Source organism: Vigna angularis, chromosome 1 (genome assembly GCF_016808095.1).
Source record: "Vigna angularis cultivar LongXiaoDou No.4 chromosome 1, ASM1680809v1, whole genome shotgun sequence".
In the NCBI taxonomy this organism is placed as follows: Eukaryota; Viridiplantae; Streptophyta; class Magnoliopsida; order Fabales; family Fabaceae; genus Vigna; species Vigna angularis.
The window spans coordinates 48485237-48491314 of NC_068970.1; positions in this window are offsets into that span (position 1 = coordinate 48485237).

Here is a 6078-nt window from a genome sequence, read left to right on the forward strand (position 1 = left end):
CACACCTGGACATTTCATATCACAATATCCCAAGCTTGAAAAGTTGAAGAAGAAGTCATCATGGCCCAGATACGAAGAGAAAAACATGTTGATGAGCACCAGGGAAGACCTAGACACATTTGACGAAGACAAAGATGCCAAAGTATGCTTGGTCGTAGGAAGTGCTGAGAGTACATCAAACGACTCGGATGACGAGGTAAACTTTTCTAATCTACACTCAGTGAGAAATGCATATTATGAACTACTGTCATATTCGTCTAAACTTTCATGTACATACAAAAATTTATGTAATCAATGTACGAAACTTCTTGCACATAGAAACAACTTAAAAGATAAAGTAGATAAGTTTAGGAATAATGTCAACACTCTTCAACAAAAAGTAAATAGTCTTAGGTTAGAGTTGAGTGTCACTTAAAATGAAAAGAAAGTAACTAAGGCAGAAATTGAAAGATCTGTAGATAATCCAACAATAGGTAAGGATGTTGAAGTCATTGATGAACAAATCTTCGATCACCGAAAACGGAGTCAAAAACTTGTTAACCCTCGACAAGTGTAACCGAATCGTATCAAGTAATAAAACATGGTAAGACCAAGTATCGTTTTCCTAAGAGACTCACGGCACTAAACAGTTATGTGATTACTCAGCTAATTAAGACTCTAAAGAAAATATTTTGGGGTTTTTGAATGTAAATGCAATAAAATAAACATGAATTCAATTTGATCAATTGAGGTTAAACACAAGAAAAAATGGATGAAGTTGATGATATTGTTATTGGGTTTAAATTTCACGTAATTTACTCTCATGCATTTATGAATTCGTCTTTCTTTTCATTAATGTTAATGTCACTCTCTAAATTACCTTAAACCCGATGTCTCGGCGAAGAAAGCCTAATCAGAATCACTAGTTTACAATGTCTTGTCTCCCTAGCAATTAATCATGCATTATAGTGAACATAAGCTTAAAGGCAACCAACTATCATACTCCTATGTCTAGGTTGGTAATATACTTTTGGGAGAGATTCCCCAGATCTAGATTTCCACATATGTGTCTGATGAAAAATTTATGAACACCGAAAAACGGCGCCAAAAACTTGTTTAACCCTCGGCAAGTGTGACCGAATCATATCAAGTAATAAACTCGGTAAAATCAAGTATCATTCTCCCAAAGGACTCATGGCCTAGTTAGTTATATGATTTCTTGATTATTTAAGACTTGTGAACAAATTATTATAAGTTTCAAATGTAAAAGACAAAAAGTAAACATGTATTCATGTGATGATCAATGGGAAAGAAGAAACAAAAACACGTGAATTGAAATATGTGGATGAGTGATGCGGCTATTGCGGCCCATCAAATTTGATGTGCATTAAAGAATACAGTATAGTGCTAGGAAGTGACTCCTAGGTTGTCTCTCAAGGACCAAACTGTGGTTCAAGAATCAGGTCAAACACGAAGTGGGGGAGGAGGGGTTTGTGAAAGGTTTGTGAATACAATTGAACTAAATTCAAAAAAATGAAAATTAAACACAACCGAATATAATTGAAAGCATTAAAGTGTATGAAAACATTAAAATAAACAATGTAATAGGTAAATATCCAAACACAATTAAAGCTATTAAAATGCAACATTGAGCTAAACAATCAGATGCACACGACAACTGGAATAAAACTTCAAATAAAAGAGTAATGCTTAACTAATAAATTAATTGAACATTGCAGCATCTCTTGGAAAGCACACGGCAGAAAAATGAAATGCAACATTCATCACGAAAACGGTATTAAAAACGTTTGAAAAGAGTGAAAATAAAATGAATTAGTAAGCTCCTTCCAAGCTGAATGCATTCCAATATATATAATATCCAATCCGTTTCACTACATATACTTGAGCTAATAAAAAGAAAATAAAACCTATGGATGCTAACCCCTAGTGGACATAACCTGTTGGACACTGTGCTCTCCTAAAAGAAAGAAAGACTCCATCCGTGCTGCACCACCAAAATCAATCACGCGTGTGCCCTACTTTTCAAATAAACCACCGCTTCATCTCCAGCTCATTCCCGTGCACCAACTTCTCTAAATTGTATCAACGCTACTTCCCTAAAGCGAAATGCAACAACCCTCCTCATTCTAGCACCCCTTCTTCATTTTCTCAATAAAAAAAAGTAAATGCACCGTGCAGCTAAAAAGAAAAGGAATTGCGCTTCTCAAAATCCACCATGCTGTGCACACCACTTCATCCAGTGAATCACCGTGTGCTGCTTCCACTTAATCACACTTCTTTTTTATACAAGAAATTAATTGGATGCCAGCAGCGCTTCTTCCAAAACCAATGAAAGTGATAAAGGCTGCCAGCATGCACACTTCTTCACAGCAAAATAACACTCTAATTTATAGAATATAAAAATAAAAATCTGGTTCAAACATGAAGACAAAAACAAGACCATGTGCTATGAATCAGCGCTTCCATTCTATGCTGGACGTGTTCAGCAGCTTGCTTCTCTCCAACAAAGAAAATAAAATTCCAATCACCAGCCGAGATGAAAATGATTCACCGAGTGCACCTCACAGCTCCTGGAATCAGCGCATCTTCTTTCCAAATTAAAAATCACCATGCAGTCCAATAATGAAGCATTACTGGACCGAAGCTTCACTCAAAAATTTTATGATCAAAATGAAATTAAATGGCAAATTCAAAACGTAGCAGCGTGCCTATTTTTTCATTCCTTCCAAACTTAAAACAATGTTCCAAAGCGAGAAAAATTCCGTGAGGGTGGCGGCTCCCCTTTCTTAGGCCGTGAGTTCTCTTTTATGAGGGTGGGGTTCATACAAAAATCCTAAGGTGCCAAGTCATCCATCCTCACTTTTGGGCCTAGTTCATTTTGCCAAAAATTTGCTCAATCTACAAAAGTTAATCCAAAAACATTCTACATTACTAAATCACAATTTAATTAATTCTAAAATGTCTATGTGGATAGTCTTGAATTTATTTGCATTCTTCCTGCTGTCCCAAAATGTATCTCCAAAATTTTTCCTGCAATCAATGATGAAAATAATTAGCTCAAATAATTCAAATTAATTAAAATAAGAATTTCTGGTCAATTTAAGCACAATTAGCAAAAACGGAAAAATATCGGACATTTAAGCACAATTCCCTGATTAATTCTAGCACAATAAACTAGGTGAAGGAAAGAAAATATTGACTCATCAATGAGTATGTTGTTGGAGCAATCAATTTCATCTTATCCACTCTCATATATTTTAGGAATTCATCATTCTTTTCATCAATGTTAATGTCACTCTCTAAATTACCTTAAACCCGATGTCTAGGTTTATACTACTGTTGGGAGAGTTTCCCCAAATCTAGATTTTACCGTATGTGTCCATATCAATAAAACCAATAATCATAACATCGAATGAGTTAAACAATGCATGCTTTGAGCAAAGAGGAAAAACCCTAACTAATGATGAAAGAAAGCATGTATCATAAATATGATGTTTAAACACAAAATTCCATATATGAGAGCTTCAAAAGATTACATTGATTCCCCAACAACAATAAGAGTTTAGTTCACCATATTCATGTTGAAACTAGATGAAATACAATGAAAGAGTGAAAGATAGAACCCTAGAAAGTTGAGTAGGTAGCCTTAGCATCCAAGATCTTCCTCCAAGGGGTGGAAAGGTGTGTGTTTGCTTCATACTCTGCCAAAGATACAATCCCTAGGAAGTCCTAAAGCTTATATATTATTCTAAAAATTACAGAAAAGTAGGCCTAAGCCCAAAATAATGGCGCTCAACGGTAAGTGCGTGTGTTGAATTCTTCCCCTCAGCTGCACTTTCACCCCTCAATGGTGCCAACGAGTGTTAATTAACGCCGCTCAGTGGTAAAATACCGCTCAGCGGTAAGTGCGTGTGTTGAATTCTTCCCCTCAGCTGCACTTTCACCCCTCAACGGTGCCAACGAGTGTTAATTAGTGCCGCTCAGCGGTAAAATGGCGCTGAGCGGTACTTGCGGTTTCTCTTCTTTTGCACTTTTTGAGTTCTTTTCTGATTCCATCTCTATCCTTCTTCACTTCTTTCATCAAATTCACCTCAAAATCTGCATAAAACACTGAAATCAAGCATAAACCTGTCCAACTCTCTTATTTCCAAAAATATAAGCAAAAGCATGATTTCAAGCTAGTTTCTAAGTGCTAAAGGTTGCTTTTAGTATCAATTTTAAGCATGAAAATAACAGTTTTTCAACTGTTATCACAACCCCAAACTTAGAACTTTGCTTGTCTTCAAGCAAACAAGATGTAACTCAATCTTCTACCAATCAATACAATGATTCACCACATTCAAAAATCCCTTTTCAAGATAAGTAAGTACTCAATTAAGCTCATTGCAAAGATTTCAATCAAGACATGCACAAGCTTTAGTGTTCACATAATCACATACTATCCAACAAATGCTACTTTTCATGAATGATCAATCAACTAAGTAAAGATGTTCTTATATGTTCATGGAATCTTTCCTCACTAGATAAAGTGTATCACTCAAACACACAAGTGTATAAGAGGTATTCACTCATTCACTCTACTATCTCAATGTCACATGAATTGGCTTTGCCTTTATTTAACCACAATCAAATACATTCACAAGCATGCATCATCACAAGGACTTTTCAATGGCTTATAATGTGGCTGGGCTAACAAGAAAATTGATTTTTCTGGATCACAAAACCCTTGAGTTAAGAGAATCATATAAACACAATCATTCTTACTTATTCCCAACTTTCCTTTGCATTGAGCTTTGATTTTTCTTCTCTTTTCTTTCTCTTTTTCTTTTTCTTTTCACGTACTTAGTTCTTAGCTCTTAGCTCAATGCTTTCAATTTGCCTTTCATAACTTCCCAACAACCCCAAACTTGAACATTTGTCTATACCACAAAATATTTTCTACTTAACTCGAGGTAAAGCTTTTCACAAGGGGTTTTCAAATCATGTTCAAGGCTAAGGGTTCAAAGGATAGAACACATAATGCTCTCTTTTGTGGGCTAAAATCATGCATTTGGCTAATAAAAGGGTTACGAACAAATGGCCTTGATCATATGATGCAAACAAGCAATTGATTCAATCATAGAAAACCTGGGCAAAGTCATTCATACTTTCAAAGTAATAGCATTCAATCACAACAACTCTGGAGCTCAAAGCCTTACATATAAGCTCATTCAAATTCCACATATACACATCCTGCTTAGTATCATAATCACAATCACAACATCATGCATTTGTTCACAAAGCTTGTGAACCATCTGTATAGGCATATAATGTGCACAATCTCAACATCAATCAACATCAAAGCATCATCAGGTATTACTTATCAAACAACAATCATAAGCAAACCATCATAATAGATAAAGTTTCCAATTGAGTACATCAAACCCTATTCTAAAAAGAGAAGCAAATAAGTTCAATAATATAAAACCAAACAAAAGCATAAAATAAATCCTGCTCTAGTGCTGATAGCATCCATCAGTAAATGCTATCTCAGCTCCTCATTAGTCTGCGCTATCATTTGTATCCTCCTCTTGTTCCTCATCTTCAGCATCCTCAAATGTGTCATCATCAGCATCATCTTCATCCTTCTCCATGGCTGAAACTTCAGCTGCTCCAGCTCTACCGCCTTGGGCCTGCTCCTCTGGCCAAGCTACCACATTATGGAACTCATCCATAGTCCACCTGTGTGCTGGAGGTGTATCATACATTCCAACAATCATCTCAGTAGTGGCTACCTGCCCTCTTTGGATAGATTGCAATTGTGCACCTATAAGAGACATATTCATGTCCCTCATGTGGAAAGGCTCTGCTTCATGTGTATCTACAGATGCTTGACTTTGTGCTTGTCCTCTTTCTCTATGAGGACGGCGTGGTGGAACTGGCTGAGCTGCCTCCTCACCTCCACAATATTGTTTGTAATAGGCCTCATCAATTGCTTTCCTTGGCCTCTCAAATGGTGGAGCAAAAGTATCCACCCCAACTATCTTGCACAGGTGTGTGATCAAAGAAAGATGTCCTAAGGGTGCTTTGTTGTTTATT